Source organism: Corvus cornix, chromosome 2, assembly GCF_000738735.6.
Source record: "Corvus cornix cornix isolate S_Up_H32 chromosome 2, ASM73873v5, whole genome shotgun sequence".
Classification (NCBI taxonomy): domain Eukaryota; kingdom Metazoa; phylum Chordata; class Aves; order Passeriformes; family Corvidae; genus Corvus; species Corvus cornix.
Window position 1 is genome coordinate 56,315,355 of NC_046333.1, and position 17,240 is coordinate 56,332,594.

General features: G+C 42.3%; 1 protein-coding gene across 5 annotated transcripts in view; it reads right to left on the minus strand.

The window, feature by feature from the left end:
* Positions 1-17,220, minus strand: part of ANKIB1 (ankyrin repeat and IBR domain containing 1) — an 89,768-nt gene extending 72,548 nt beyond the window's left edge. For 2 of the 5 annotated variants that reach the window (XM_039548675.1, XM_039548671.1), the window contains exon 1: positions 16,740-17,219. The gene's annotated coding sequence lies outside the window, so the exon portion shown is untranslated. Of the gene's footprint in view, positions 1-6,833; positions 7,032-16,492; positions 16,549-16,739 lie in introns of those variants that run through there. The other 3 variants (XM_039548674.1, XM_039548672.1, XM_010399168.4) reach the window with 3 other exon arrangements.
* Between the last annotated feature and the right edge of the window lie 20 nt (positions 17,221-17,240).

Sequence of the window (17,240 nt, forward strand, 5' to 3'; positions counted from 1 at the left end):
CAGCCAAAGCATCCTGAAATTTCAAAGCTTAATTATTCATTGTGATGAAATATCTGGTTTTAACCACCAATTTGTTAAATGTAACTTTAACTGTCTACAAGAACTGAGGGGTAGACAGCAAAGAACCTTTTCATATTTGCTCTCTCCATTCCACTTGTGATTTTAGAGATTTCCATCATATCACCTTTTACAGGTGACCACCCTTGTCATACCAATCTTTTGCTTTTTTACAGATTGATTAGCCCTAATTCTAAAGAAGTGGATTATGTGCTATTTTTAGGATATTTTCTGCTGTTTCTGATCTATTTCCAATGCCACTAACACCTTTTTAATTTAGGACATGCAAAGTGCACGGATTCACATCATGGCAGCACAGCCTCTATTTTGACACTTCATTTACTTTTTGGACTGGTACTAAGGTCTAAGCATTTTCTTCAGAGTTTTTAATATAACCTCTATATTAATTAACTGTATTAATTAAGAGAATATTATTCTATATAAATTTAGGACCCATTTTTCCCCCAACCATGTGAATCTTTCACCTCTAGTTATATTGAGTTTTATATCCACCACTGTGTCTCATAAAATCCTTTTGCAGTGGGCACTGTTTGTAGTATTGTCTAGAGACCATCATCTCACTAATTACCATCTTTTCCATATTATTATCCTCACATTCAACAGCAGAGGTCCTAGCACTGATCTATCTGGGACTCTATCAGTAACCACTGTGAAAATTGTCTCTTTATTTCTGTCCATAACCATATCATCTTTAAACCAGTGACTCCTGCATGCAGTCGACCTATGCTCTTTCCCAAAGCTGTTTGGATTCTTTAAGACTTCTAAGTAAGGGATCATGGGATATGCCACTTGAAAATTCAACCAGATTATAACAAATGTATTTTGCCAACTTCTTCAAATAACTTCAGTAAGTTTGTGAGATCAGACTTTCCCTTATGGTACTACATTGACTGATCCTCAGGACATCACATTTATTTACATGTCTGCTAATTATTACATCATTTCTACTAATATACTAGGAGCAGGCATCTTGCTTATGGCATCTGCTGTTCAACAGGACTGTCCTGGAATATTTTAAAAATTGCATCATGTTAACCCACCTCCAGTAATCTGTCACACAGTTAGTTCTTAAGAGAGAGGTTAAATATGACAAAATGCACGGGGCTTGCACAGTTTTAATTAACAAAGAGTTCTAAGGAAAATCATATTTGCAGTGAAAAAATAACCTGAAACACAACTTCCACAACTTCTCCACAAGATTTGACATAGATTGTCAGTTCTGAGATTAGACCTACAAAATCAGACCCCAGCTCTCATCACGAAGTACTTTGGTAAATGATACTTGATAAAGGGATGGTGTCTATGGAAAACTGCGGCCTTACCTTTTTTTACAGATGGTTACTATGCCAGCAAGTGTTCTGAAAAGCAGCATTCACTAGACTTACATTCCCTTTGTTTTTAATACTGCTTGCTCGCAACACCATTTACTATCAAAATACAAAATGTGGAGTTCACAGAGTTTATGTTCATCACTGCCTCTGTTCCTTCCACATCTGCTTCATAGAGTTCCCGTAGTCATAAGAAAAGAATGACTGAGAGTGCCGAAGCACAGCTACCTCACCCATGGATCCAGTACTTCTGGTTAGGTAAGTTGACTTTTCGGACCTCTGTGCCCCTTATTTGCTGCTACATTAGACAGGGAGGTCCTGCAGAACAGAAAGATCCAGGTCACCCGCCTGACACGGGAGGTGTCAGTGACACTGCACAGGAGGTTCTCAGCCAGTGCTATTTCCAAATGCCGCTCACAAAGTCACAGAGGACATCTGCACATGGACTTGCCCTGCTGTGGTGCTGCTGGGACTGGGACATGCGTTCACTTCTTGCTGCCTCCATAGCTAGGCATGCCTCCTCATATGAGGGAAGACTTTAATGTCTACCAAACCTGTCTGCAAAACAATGACAGCAGATATCCAGCACAAGATGGTGCATGGCCACTTGAGACTATGGAATTCAGCCTGCTGATGTAAAAGAGTGGGTTTACTGCTGTCTGTTAAGTCACTGTGTCTCTCTTTCAGCTTGATAAGCCCATTCAGCTTCCTCTACCATGACTCATAAAGAAGTACTTACACAGCCTGACCTATGCCTAGGAATAGTACAATCATCAATCCAGCATTTACTAGGTACTGGCAAACTTATATTTGGCTGTCTGAAAATGAGACAGAAATCCACTGGGGTAAGGTCCAAGAATACAGTTTGTTAAAAGAAAAATCCCACTGCCAGTTGCAGAGATTTGTGGAAGCAAAGACAAGCAGTGGTAGACAAGACATAAGCTGGGGGAACCAGCTGTATCAGTCTCAGCACCTCACGGAGTTGTGATGCTCAGGAATCCCTTGGTGACTGTCTTATGAAAAACCTGCTCCAGTGCCAATGTAACATGCAGGCACTTATTTAAGAATAGTTCTTCCTGCTTGTAAAATAAAAGGCACCACAAGAGAATATTCCCTACCCCCACTCTCTGCCAGAAAAAAGCCACAAAAAAGTGCATTTCTTTTCCCCCTACACTTCTCATTCTTTTCTTGCGTTGCTCTCCTCCCCAGGGCCCACTTCCCTGCCCAGGATCAGGGTGAAACCTCTATCAGACTTCCCTGAAAGCTTCAGAGATTATGAAGTAATTTTTATGGTTACGATGAAGCATGCACTTAGCAAGCTGGAAATCTGCCCTCAGTATCTTTTTATGACACTAATGTTGTTTGAGAAACTTACACTGTAGTTTCTAAAGTGGTTTTAATTGACACCAGAGCTGACACTGCCCTTTTTGTTTCTGATCCACCCCTTCTGTTCATCCATATTTCCACAATTTCCCTTGTTGGTTTTTTTTTTGTGACTGCACAGAGAAGCAGAATAGATCTAACTCAAATCAATTCCCTCTTTTGGGTTTTCTTCCTGGATGCTGATGGTCCAAACAGCCAGAGCATGGCAGCAGCACTAGGGAGGCAGGACTGCTTGTACCAGTTCACACTGTATGGAGTGGAAATACTTTCAAAACAGTGTTCATTCATACTGAAGTGCAAACAGAGGCAGAAACGTCACCAATGTGCAAACTGTGCAAAGCCCACAGTTGTTTGGGTGGTAGAGGCAAGGCAGTACCACTACATTAGCTAAAATCAAAACAGTTTTAACGAAATTTCTTTTGTGGTCCAGCATTATTTTATCAGCTATTACTCTGACAGTGGCCATACACTTGAAAGGGATAGTGGATGAAGCATGGACTAGAAGATGTTGCTGGGTGGAGTGGGAGACTGCCGATACAGAGCAGTACCAAAGGAAGCACTGGCCGCTGCAAACTGCACCTAAGCTTGCAATAACCCATGCTGGGCAGTGTACAAAGGAGTAACAAATTGTATCAGGACGCAAACTCACAACAAATAACTGATCCAGCAACTTCACCTCAGCCTTTTACAGAAATGTCAGCAAAACCGGTACCCCCGTCTGAGTGCAGTTTTATTTCACTAAGCAAAACCCCACGTGATTGTTAATAGCAGCAGCTGATGCTATTCAGGTGTCTGACACTAAGCAACAAGACCTATGTGGAAAGACAACTAAAATCCCTGTCCAATGGCCAGTGAAAGGACAAAGGTGAGCTTGCATCTACTGGAGGGGAAAATCCAAGCTCTGCTACTCTGGCAGTCAAAAAGCAGGTATTGGTGAAAAAGGTTTAGTGTAGCTGCAGGGGCCCAGCAGGACTCCAGTGAGAACAAACTCTACTAAAACTGGCACAAAGCATTTTGAAAAAACACAGCCTTGAAGGGTGGAGTGGTGAAAAACACATCTAATGTAGTCCCTCTCCAATTGCACTTGGGGAAAGAGATGTTTAACAATCCCTTCCTTCCCCCTATATCACTAATCCTGTTGCACCATTATTTCATTAATAGACTTAAAACTTGCTGGGGAACAATCCATAGACCTTCATTAGAGAATTTAAGTTTTAAGGTTTTCTGAAAATTTTAACAGGCACAAACAGCTTTAAAAATCTACTCTGGTATCACCCTATGTACTCATACAACATCCTGCACAGCAAGAAGGATATTCTAATTGCACTAAACTGGTCTCTAGAAAATACAAAAGGGGGAAAAAAGCAATAGACAAGAAATGAGAGAAATGGAACACTATTTCTTATAATGTAAAGTAAGAAGTATCTCTGAAGCAAGCATCTGACAGTCTAAAAACCAGTCATGACTAACAACATATAGTAATCAAAATAAACCTCTGTAAAGAGAGGAAATAAATATAAGAGACTCCCTTTTCAAATCATGGTTTGTGTGAAAATCTATTGTGTTGCAACAGAAAGGCATGAGGCTGGAATGTTCCAGGAAACAGGGATGATGGAACCACCTACTCTAAAAGGCATATACCATCTATGCAACAGCTTGCTCATTTTTTCAGGATGTAATCAAGCGTCTGCATGACATGGAAATCTTATTTCCTTAATCAATTAGAATGACAAACTGTATATGAAAAAGCCCAAACCTCCACGTTTTGCAGCCTCATATCTCATTGAATCCATTCTGAAAACAGAATACTGCTCTCATATCTTCAACTCGATGTGGATAGATTTTAAAGCCACTTTCATTTCACAGAATGTAGCACATTCAATAAAAACTATTTGTTATCTCTCAGCTGTAGGGAACTGGGGCCACAACATACAATTATTGCATCAGAACATTTCTTGTGTGCCCTCAGCTGTTTGGATGCAGCAGCTGGGTGGGCAGTTTTAGAAAGAGAACAGGAATCATCAAATAGAGTTACAGTAAGCAGGCTCAGGCAGTACTGGGGAAAATAGAGTGAGTATACAATAGCTAAAGCAAGGCATGATTAGGGTAGTCTGTCTGGCTTTTAGGAATGTGAAAGGATTTAGTTTCACAGTAAGCCACGGGTAGATGGTTTCAAGAATATTTCTGTTCAAAGTTCATACTGAGGTTTTATGCTTCAAAAAGAAATTTTTTTGAACACCTCCATTTAGCACTAACCCAGTCTGCTTTGATCTGAATGTCATCATTCCTTTGAAGAAGCTAAAACATGCTGAAGACTCACAGAAAATACTCTTTGGTTTTGCTAGAAATTGTATTATTCAGACAGAAGTTATTCCCTAAAAAACCAAATGATTTTGGGGTTTAGGATTTCTTCCCTTGTGCTCATGAGTAGATTCTAAAATCAAGAACCATTGTGTATTTCCAAAATAATGAAGGAGATAATTATCAGTAACTCTTCATGGCTACCCTAATTCCACAACCTAACAAAACTGAAAGTAATTCAGTATACTTTTCAGGTTTTTGACTAATTAAAGAGAAACTTGATTCATTATCTTCGTAGAAAACTATACAAATGGCCAAAAGAAGGGGAGGAGGGATAAAAAAGTTAACCAACCATCTTCTTAAGGACTTACTTAAAAACTCTGGTTCTCCATACTGATTCCTTACTCATGTATACATGCAGCAAAAAATCAAGAGGATTTCTGAATGAACTTACAGGTATTTCCATGAAATAAAGACCAAATCAAGAGGCAAATTACATTGCATTTACAGTAAAATTATGTGACTGCTTTATTCAGGTTTGCACACTTTACATTGCAAATACATCCAGAGTAACAAAGATTAAACCCTTCAAATTAACTCTTTTAAATTAAACATTAAAACAAAGTATTTTATATTAGAACATGGTGCCTGTCTAACTCGTATTCCAGACAAGTGAATTTAACTTTCTATTCGTTTATCAAGTAAATAATTATAAACCTCAGGCAGCTTGCTTATGAGAAAGTCTGAATTTATGAGTTTTGGGGGAAAAAATCCCAAATAAACCAACCACCCAAAAAATACCCAACTTCAACAGACAAATAAAAAACAGAATAAGCCTGCATTCCAATTACAATTATTAATTTATTTCATGGCCTGAAAGAATGCACAAGTAACTGGACTACTTCTGCACAGTAAGCCATATTACAGAAAAAAACCCTTAATGTACCACACTCTGGAAAAAAGACCTCATTAAGGATTAGTCTATTTCATGACAGACATGCGATAATTCAAAGCATTAAACTGATCACTTAAGATCTTTGACAATGCAGAAGTCAGGTTAAAAAGCAGGGTTTGAGCCATATAGTACAATTTATTTAATACAACAGTATTGTTCTACAGAACTCCACAGCTCTCTGAGCCAAACACATCAGCTGGGTCAGAACCAGTTGTATGTAGAGGAGGGAGAAAACAGTTGTGCAACCGTATGACGAGATATGGAACAAGCACTTATTTACAAAGGAACCTCTGGAGCTCAGCAGCTTCTACCCTTTACTCAAAGCAGTGTTCAGAGCTTCAAAGGCTGCTCAACACTGTTCTCAATTAAGTTCAGAGTATCTCCAGGTATGGAGATACCGCAGCCTCTTCAGACTACTTATCCCAACATCTGATCCCCCCAATAATGCAAATCTTTCCTAATGTCTAGCTGAAACATCCCTTGCTGGAACTTTCTGTTGTCTCTAGTCCTGTCACCCAGCTCCTCCAACAAGAATCTGGTTCTGTCTTTTCTGTACCCTCCCCTTAACCGGAAACAAGATCCACCGCCCTAGTCTTCTTTGAACACTGAGGACACCCAGCTCCTCCAGCTTCTCTTTTTACATTATGTGCTTCTGTACCGTAATTATCCTGGCAGTCTTCCTCTAGGCCTGCTTCAGAAAGTCAGCATCTCTCCTACACCAAGGAACACAAAACTAGACATTGTTTTTGATGCCATCACACAAATGTCAAGCTGACAGAAATACTCACTTCTCTCAGCTACTGGCTTCATTCTTGCTCAAAGGTACCTTGCTGACTCACATTCCACTTGGTGTCCACCAGCAAAGCGATGTCATTTGCTGCAATGTTGCTCTCTAGCCGTTGGTTCCCAGCCTGTACTACTGTGCAGAGTTATTCTGTTTCTATGTTCAGATTCTGCTGAACACCATGAGGTTCGTGTTAGCCCATTTCTCCAGCCTGCCAAGGTCTCTCAGAGGAGCAGCCCTGCCCTCCAGCCCACACAAGCTGGTGTCATCAACAAGCTTGCTGACGATGCATTCCATCACCTCATCCAGGTAGTTAATTAAGATTATAAATGCAAAGCTGCACTATTTAATTTTACTGAATACTAATTATCACGTCCTGAAAAAAGGACTTCCATGCAGTTTAATTTTAACTAATTAACAGGGTGCTAAATGGGATGTTACAAAGAACTTGTACTTCAACACACAAGTAAGTCACCAAATAAAGCCTCTTCAGTATTTTTTTTTAATGGGCAGTTTGCACTTGGTGACTCACTGAAATAGATCAAATGAAAGATTTGTCTCCAACACATCCTTCTAAATATGGAGAATATACAAAGTATCTGTGTCAGTGACTCTCAAGATGTCTGGGAAAAGGGCCTAAATTAAGAGCCATTGTATATTTATACTGCAATAAGCTACAGAGCCATTAGTAATGTCTCAGTACTGCAGGCTGCATACTTCCATATACAAACTTGCAGAGAACGCAAGTAACAGGAATTCTTTCACAAAGAACAAATACTTTTTCTTAGGATATTTAACTCACAATGCTTCATAGACCTAGATTATTTGCTAATACAATTTTGCAGTAGACCTGTTTCTGCAGAATAAGTGTGCCAGATCATTGCTGAAGAATTGTGTTTTGCTATCATGAAGTCTGCTATACAGCTGGGTCTCAAGATTTGAGCTTTAAAATATCAAAATCCTCAACTTATGGATATATAGATAATTTCAACTATTTAGCAAACATGAATTAACCCGCATCAGTCAAGGAAGTTCTTAAAATGTTAAAAACATTATTAATACAGCTGGAACTTTGGTCTTCATAGCTTAGTAGGTACACATTCCTGCAGTTTCTTCACGACCTGGATTAAATTCACAATTTTTCATTCAGTGATTAAGAAGAAATTTTCTGGGCTCTACTCTGCCAGAACATTTCTACATGTCCGTCTGTAGTCTTTCAACATAGTAGAGACAACCAGAGATGAATATATTCACTTGTCCCTCAGCTTCTTAGAGATCTAAAACACAACAGAGCCACTTGGGTTAAAAAATAAAAAATGCTAAAAAAATGACAATTCTGCAAGTAATTTACACAGGCAAGAAATAAGAAATAATTTTTTTCTTAATAAGAGGAAGAATACTTCAGGGGAAAATTCTATTGCAACAGCATTTACAGGTTGCTACTGTCCAAAATTAGTCCTGATGTGTGCATCCAGCCTTGCAGATATCTTACACACATAGTACCTAATAGTAATACAAAGGAAAACACACAACTGCTTATCACAGCAGTACAGTAACAATCAAACCCTTAGTACAGAGAAGAGTTCATTAATAAACTACAACTGTCCTGAAATTCCTATTCTTAAGTCCACAATAAATTTTAATAGAACCAGTATTTGATGTATTTTATTTGCAAAAACATTGACAAGTATGTATCATGACCTTTTCTCACCATTTTTCAGCTATTTCTCCAAAGGCTGGTTCATAACAGGAAATATTTCAATTATCATCATCAGTACTTCATCTGAGCATCCTAAAAACACATACTATTGTTTTTTTAATACAGTCAGTTTTGAGTTTCTACACAACTGTTTTGATAGAAATAAACCATTTGTAACTTTGCCTTCAAAATTCCTATTAGAAATCAATTTGAAATAATAGGGCAGGGGGGCATTACTTACCCCAACTAACATCTATGGAACTTCCCTGAAGCAAAAAACTTAAGTAAACTCAAACTAATAAATATATCAAATACAATTTTCTCCTCAACTTATTTCATTTGTAGCAATTTACAACGAGGGCCAAAACCAGTTGCACACAATGTTCCTACCATCTCTTAAAGGACCACCTCTTGTGGTAAGAGCAAGCAGGGATTGTTTAAAAAGCAGAATTACACTTATAAACTAGAAAAATCTAATTATTTTGTATGATAAATTCCAAGAAAAAAGTGATCATCAAGTGAAGTACTCGGGGCAGAGAATCAGTTTCTAACTTCTGTACATTTTATCACAATTGATCAGAGATTATATAAACCAGCCAAGAAATACGCCATTAGTGCATATATAATTAGCATTATACATACTAACTTTAAGCGTATTTTCTCCAAAAAAGCTTTGAAACCTCCAGAACTGTATCTTTCCTCAAAGAAGGTAGGGATGGGGGGGGGGGGAAGTGAGTGATTACTAACACCCCTGTAAGACATTTTACAGAAGTTGGTACTTTAATTAAGACAATTACCACAGAATTAAACTGTGTAAGAATTTGCACAATTAGCCACAATCATTTTTACCACTTTTCCATTAAGTTATATCACAGACTACCCCTAGTTGACGTCATGTCAACCAAAACCCCCAGGTTCTTTTCTGGCAGGCAGCTTTCCAGCCACTCATCCCAAGCCTGTAGTGCTCCATAGGGTTGTTGTGACCCAATGGCAGGATCCAGCACTCGGCCTTGTTGAATCTCATACCATTGGCCTCAGCCCATCAATCCAGCCTGTCCAGATCCCGCTGCAGAGCCTTGCTACCCTCCAGCAGACCAATACTTCTGCCCAACTTGGCATGCCTGTAAGCTAAGGGTGCACTGGATCCCCTCTTCCAGATCATCAACAAAGATATTCAATAGGACTGGCCCCAATACTGAGCCTTGGGGAACATAACTAGTGACCAGCCATCAGCCGGATGTAACTCTATTCACCATCACTCTCTGAGCCCGGACATCCAGATGGTTGTTTTTTGCTCAGAGAAGAGTATACCAACACAAACAGTTTCTCCAGGAGAATGCTGTGGGAAATGGTGTCAAAGGCTTTACTGACGTCTAGGTCAACAACTTCTGCAGCCTTTTGCTCATCCACTAGGCAGGTCACTCTGTCATAGAAGATCAGCTTGATCAAGCAGGACCTGGTTTTCACAAACCCATGCTGGCTGGGCCTGATCCCCTGGCTGCCCTTTATGAGCCATGTGATGGCTCTTAAGACGACCTGCTCCATGACATTCCCTGGCCCTGAGGTCAGACTGACAGGCCTGCAGTTCCCCAGATCCTCCTTCCAACCCTTCTAGAAGAGTGCCACATTTGCTAACCTCTAGTCACCTGGGACCTCCACCATTAACCAGGATTGCTGGTAAATGATGGAAAGTGGCTCAGTGAGCACTTCTGCCAGCGCCATCAGTACCCTTGGGTGGATGCCACCCAGCCTCATACACTTGTGAGTGTGTCAGTGGTCAGAAGGTCTCTGACCCTTTCCCTTTGGATTACAGGGCCTTCATTCTGCTCCTCATCTCTTTATTTCAGCTCAGGGGGCTCAGTACCCAGAGAACAGTTGGTCATGCTATTAAAAACTTAGGAAAACAAGGCATTAAGTACCTCAGCTTCTTTCCTCATCTTTCGTCGCCTTGTTTGCCCTCTCATCCAATAAAGGATGGGGATTCTCCTAGGCCTTCCTTTTGTTACTGGTGTATTAACAGAAACACTTTTTATCAACTTTTACAGCAGTAGCCAGATTAAGTTCTAATTGGCCCTTCTAATTTTCTCCCTGCATAACCTCACAATATCCTTGTAGTCCTCCTGAGTTGCTGGCCCCTTCTTCGAGGGGCCACAGGCTCTCCTATTTTTCCTGATTTCAAACCAGAACACTGTTCAGTCAGGCTGGTCTTCTTTCCTGACAGCTTTTCTTTAGGCACATGGGGACAGCCCACTTCTGCACTTCTAGGATTTCCTTCTTCAAAAATGTCTATCCTTCCTGGACTTCTCTCCCTTTCACGAATGCCTCCTAAAAGTTTGTCAACCAGTCTCCTCAATATGCCGGTCTGCTCTCCAGAAGCCCAAGGTAACAACTCTGCTGTCCCTCCTTACTTGTGCAAGAATTGAAAACTCTTATTTCACAGTCACTGTGCCCAAGACAGCCCCCAATCATCGCAACACCCACAAGTGCTTCTCTGTTTGTGAACAGTAAGTCCAGCAGGGCACCTTCCCTAGCTGGCTTACTAGCCAATGGTGTCAGGAAGTTCTCTTCCAGACACTCCGGGAACTGTTTCCTCTAGACTGTTTCCTCTCCACTGCATTGTATTTCCAGCAGACATCTGGTGAGTTGAAGTTCTCCAGGAGAACAAGAGCTAATGATGGTAAAACTTCTCACAGCTGCTCAGAGAATATTTTGTCTGCTTCTGCAACCTGGCTAGATGTAAGAGTATGTATCCAACCAGGATATCTGCACTGGTGGTCCTACCCCTGATTCTTATTCATGAACAACCCTACTGGCACCATAATTAAGCTCTAGACAATCCAAACGCTCCCTTAAACACAGGGCTATTCCACCACCTCTCCTTCCTTGCCTATCCCTGCTGAAGAGTTTACAGTCATCCACTGCAGCCCTCCAGTTGTGAGTCATCACACAATGACCACGCTTCCGTAATGACAATTATATCATAGTTTTCCTGCTGCACAATGGCTTCCAGCTCCTCCTGTTTCTTGCCTGTCCTGCGTGTACCGGAGCAGAAGCACTTCAGTCAGGCTACTTATACCCCCACCTTTTTTGGGGAAGAAGTCCTAATTCCTGTATGACCAACCTCAGATGCTTCTGTGGTTTCTAACACATGGATAACCACTGGTCTTTGCTGCCACATGGATCTCCATCTTCTGTCTTCACTGAAATGGAAGATCAAAGAACATCACTAGCACACTGTCCCTCAAACATGGGTGTGCTTCTCCCAGGCTTATCTCTAGTGAGCCTGGTTTTATCAGGTTCCCCCTTCAAATCTAGTTTAAAGCTTTTCTAATGAGCCGTTCTAACCCCTGTGCAAAGATTCTTTTCTCCCTTTGATAGGTGTACACTGTCTTGTTGCCAGCAGGCCTGGTGTAAACCAACCCATGATTAAACCCCCCAAAATTCTGCCAGTGACACTAGGCTTGGAGCCAGGAATTCATCAGCTGGCTCTTCCTGTTCTTTCCCTCAATCATTCCCTGCAACTGGAAGGATAGAGAAGCACACTACTTGTGCTCCTGATTCCTTAACAAAGGCTTTGAAGTTTCTCTTCCTTCCCCTCCTACTTGGTACAACTTCATTGCTGCCTACTTGGAAAAAAAAAAAAAAAAATCAATAATGGATATTAATCTGAGGGCCATACTAGGATACTAGGCTAGGAAACTTTCTCTCCACATCTTTAAGCCAGGCCTCAAGGAAGCAGGAGACTTCCCCAGGAAGTGGGTCCTTCTCTTTGAGCCTTCTGTTCCCTTCAGACGGGAATCTCCTACAACAAGGATCCATCTTTTTTGCTTTGTGGGAGCAGATTTGATGCAGGGTATAGGTAAACTTAGCACCAAGCTAGATGAACCATCATCCTTGCTACTTTTTGGTTTCACATGCAGTGGCTCCTAAGTATTATGTGAGGGCATTTGGGAAGGTAAGGCACTCACAGAGGAGACACACCTCTGCTGCACTGGGCAGGAACTTGTCACCATCGCCCCTTATCCCTTAAGTCACTGCACTCAGCAGGGCAGAGAGAGCATAAGGAATCTTCCATATCATGTGTACTGCATGTTCTTCAGATGTGTCAAAATGGTAATCACAAGCCACTGGGAAACTCCTTTAAATAGGGAAAATCCCCAAGAAATTTAATAAAATTTTCTCCAACATAGAAGCCTGCACATAAGACCTATTTTATACAGGGTTAATAATATAGTGCCTCAGTTGTCACGATGTAATATATAAACTACACTAAGTGATTGTCAAAGAATAATGTTACTATACTGAAGGTTGTGTGCAAACATTGATTTCTAGGTTTAAGTTTACGCACAAATACAAAACTTGCTTTTAGAGGATTCATTTTGTCCCCTTGTCAGTACACAATTGCAGAAGAAAAGTTACTCTTGTAACTTTTCTTTGCAACACTGTCACACAGCTGCTCCATAAAGCCACCTGAGCTAGGAAGGATCCCAAGCACTCAGCCGAGAGACCCTCCTATTTCCCTCCAGTAATCCAGTTACAAACTTTTACAGTATTTTTGCTGCAATTATCCTCCAACAAGCAGAGTTCAGAATTTACCTAGTTTAAAATACAAACCTAAGGAAAACCACCAAATGAAAATCTCTCTTGAGCAACTGCAACAAAACCCCTTAGAGAAAATTCGAGGATATTAGCAATACTACAAATAAGCTTTAGGTCAAAGTAAGTGCTTGCCTTATCTAAAATAGTTAAAAACTCTTGTTTCTTATCCTGTCAAAACAGACCCCAGTAAAAAGTCTTTCTTGTGGGCTCCCTTTATATACTGAAAGGTTGCAACAGCATCTCCTTGGAACCTTCTTCTCCAGGGTGAACAACCCCAACTCTCTCGACCTTTCTTCACAGGAGAGCTGTGCTGTGTTTGTGTCCCTCCTCCAGACCCGCTCCAACAGGTTCATGTCTGTGTTGTACTGAGGGGCCCCAGAGCTGGATGCAGCATTCCAGGTGGGGTCTCTCTCACCAGAGCAGAGTGGAGGGACAGAATCCCCTCCCTCACCCTGCTGGCCATGCTGCTTTTGATGCAGCCCAGGATACAACTGACTTTCTGGGCTGCAAGTGCAGATTGCAAGCTTATGTCCAGTTTTCCATCCACAAGTACCCTCAAGCCCTTCTCGGCAGGGCTGCACTTAATCCCTTCACCCCCAGCCCGTATCAATACCAGGAGCTACTCTGACCCAGGTGAGGACCTTGCACTTGGCCTTCCACTGTCACAAGCAAAGACTAATTTGTCTGGTTCCAATAACTCTGGAAGACACTTAGCAGTTATGAAGAAAAACAGTAGTTGTTAAACATTAAGTAGACTTCTCTGGCTTGAACTTTTAATGTAAAATGTAATATAATCTTGAATGAAATAACCTTTCCCCCTAAAATTTACACATAAGTGTGATTTCTATAATGCTTCATGGAAAAGTATGTGGTATGTATTTTGGAAGGAGGAAGCGAAAGAAGTAAAAGCCTTGCCTGATGATAATGATGATAATGATGTCGAAAACAGAATTTCCCATGTCATTTTGAACACTTCAGAATTTCCACAGGGCTGCTCTTTAAGCAAAACAGATCTCTCTTTGCTACGTATCATTACCAATTATGCAAACACAGTAATGTGATTAGAAACGTAACTGCTTCAGTACACATATTGGTTAACTCCAGCTTCACAATTTTCTTTTTTACTGGCATGAGTCACCTTAGCAAAGCTGACAAAACTTCAACAGTGACAACTGCAGACAGCAATGTCTAGTTATCAGATTCCAAGGTGAAGTTAATGAACTACTCAGGTAACGGTAACTACATGATATCTGAACAGAAAAAATAAATCAAAAAACCAAAAACTCTCAAAAACAAACAAAAACCCCAAACAAACAAAAACAAAAAAAATCCCTCCAACACACACACAAAAAAACCCCAAAAAACAAACAAACAATTTAAAAAAAAATCAAACAAAAAATCCAAAACATCACAAAACCTGCTAGCCAAACTAGTTAATGATTAATAAACAAAGCTCTACTACTGGAACGAAAAGAAACATAGTGATAAGCAATCACAGCAGAGATGTCACAGACCAGGAGTGATAAACTGCTCAGGACAGAGTAAATCAACTATAGCGTTAACAAGGTTTTATACAGTGAACAAAGACATAACGACGTTTTCTAAAACCATATTTGTAGTTGTTCCATTGAATAAAAGCTGACAGCTTTAGAAGGCATTCCTTTTCATATTTACATGCCTAGTTTTCTTTAATTTTCTGAAGTGTGTAGGCCAGATAGGAACATATAACAAACACATGTAAACTCACATGCAATATGTAACTATGTCCAGGAAATTCCATGTTTTGTCCAATAAGCCTCATCATGTACTTACATACGTACATACCTAGTCCTATCTAGATGTGTATGGCACAAGTGAAAATTAAAGAGACTGCACAAAACTTACTTGCCTAACTTTTGGGTGTTGACTATTGATATTATTATAGTGCCACTGTCATAATTTTTTTTCTTTCTTTTTAAATTGATTTTAATTCATAATACTCTGCTGATGCATATACATATATATGACTATAGAGCACCACCAACATTGTTTAGCCTTTTAGTAGATTTATAGTAATATTGTAATTCAGGAATAATAGACAGCATTATTAAAATATTTTATTCTTTTGAATAAGGACTGAAGTAAAATTCGTTGAAGAAGGAATTGACTGAGTACTGGGCCACAGAAAGACTTGGAATTAAAGTTTGCAGAAGCCTCTTCTGTGACTTGTAAAGACAACCACCTACTCTTTCCATGTCCACAAAAAAGAAAGATAAGAAAAAAGTTGCTATAAATTCTATCAATTCACTTCTATGTAGACATCTTAATGAAAGAAGTCACGTGTTCTAAATAGTTGAAAAACGCTGTTGATTTCCTTATGACTAAAGCCTTTTTCCCCCCAAGGAAGAAGAGTAATTTTCCTCTGTACGCAAAAGAGATTAAAGAGAAATTAATCCACCACACTTCATACTGATGAAAGTAAGGATAAAACAGCCATATGAGTAAAGAAGACACAGTCTCTTCTCATTGGTAACCTCTACAGCCAAAATCCTCTCAAAAACCGTCTCTCGCTTTACTGAATGTACTTAAATTACAGCACATTATTGATGTTATGTCTTCAACTAAAATTCCATTTCTGGAACTGGTAAGCACAGAAACGCACTCAAAGAAGGTGCAATCAAGGACGGTTAGTCATAATGGAGGGATCCATGCAAACAATTTAAGCTGCAGTATTAGTGCTTTACTCTGCCGAGCAGGTTTTTGTGACTCTGTATATCCTCTACATACTATTTGAACTGTAAATAAGAGGTAGACTAACTAGTCATGAATTATTAAGATTAATTTTTAAAAGTTGCCCAATTTCCAGTATGTGCTTAGACGTGTCTGGGAGAGGAATACTACTACTTACATAAAACTGCTACGGTATCAAGACTAAATTTTTTCCACTGAGGGGGAAAAAAAAAAACCAAAACCCACACCCCCGAGATCGCGAGCGTTTAATTTCATTCAAGGGCTGTTCTGACGGCGTTACCGAGCCACGAAGCCAGGTCACTCTGTCACAGCTCGCCCCGCAGCACACACTCCCACTCCGGCCACTCACACTTTTCCCGTTCTGCCTTCCAGGCAGCATTTCCCGACTACGAACAAGGCGGGCATGAGCCCAGCGGCGGGACCTGGCTGAAGCCAGGCCATCGGGCAGCTCCAAACTTTGCGACGGTCCCGGCCGCCCCAGGCAGCCACCACCGATCGCCCCCCCACGGCCAGTTCCCGGCCGAGCCCCCCCGCCCTCCGCCGGCCAGAAGCGGCCTCTCTCCCCCCTTATCCCCCGGCCCGGCGGCCCGCGGCTCCCGGCATCCCCTTTCCCCGCAGCCCCCTGCCGTACTAACCTCAGTAACCTGCCGCTTGCTCACCTCCGCACTCCGGCTGCTCCCACCTCCCCCTCTCCGCTCCCCTCGCCTGCCGACGGCACCGAGGCGCCCTCGGAGCCGCCTCCCGGCCCGGCCCCCCCGCGTTGCGCGGCGCTGCCGACGCCCCGATGTGCGGAGCCTCCAGGCTTCGCCCGCGGCCGGGTTCCCCTCGTCGTGCCCTCCCGCAGCCCCCGCCCGAACCTCGCCCAGCGCCGCGGGCACTCACCGGCTCCTCACAGGGGCTCTCCCCGGCCCTCCCCGGCGCCTCCGCGCCCGCCACTCAGATCTTCCATGTGCCCAGCGGCCGCTCCTCTCTCCCGCTCCACTCCGGGTACGGCGCCCTCTGGAGTGCCCGCTCCAGTGGGAGCCCCGCGGGCAGCCGGGGCTGTCACTCAGCCCGCCGGGGCCGCCGGCGTGGGCACGGCGCTGCGGCTGCCGCCGGCTCGCTACCCCTTTGTTCGCCGGCGGCGGCAGCGCTGACAGCTGCTGCCGGCGGCGCTCCGCGGGCCCGGACGGCCGCTCCGCCTCGGGGCCTCCCCACCCGCCAGCCGCGCCTCCTGCTCCCGGCCCGGCCCGCAGCCCCGGCTCGCTCCTTCTTTCTCCGACCGCGGTCAACAACCGGCGGCGGCAGCAGCACAAGTTCAGGCCGCCGACCCGGAAACTCATCGGCGGCCAAGGCCCGCGGGGCTCCGACGGGAAGCGGATCCACCGCGCCGGGGGAGGGAGC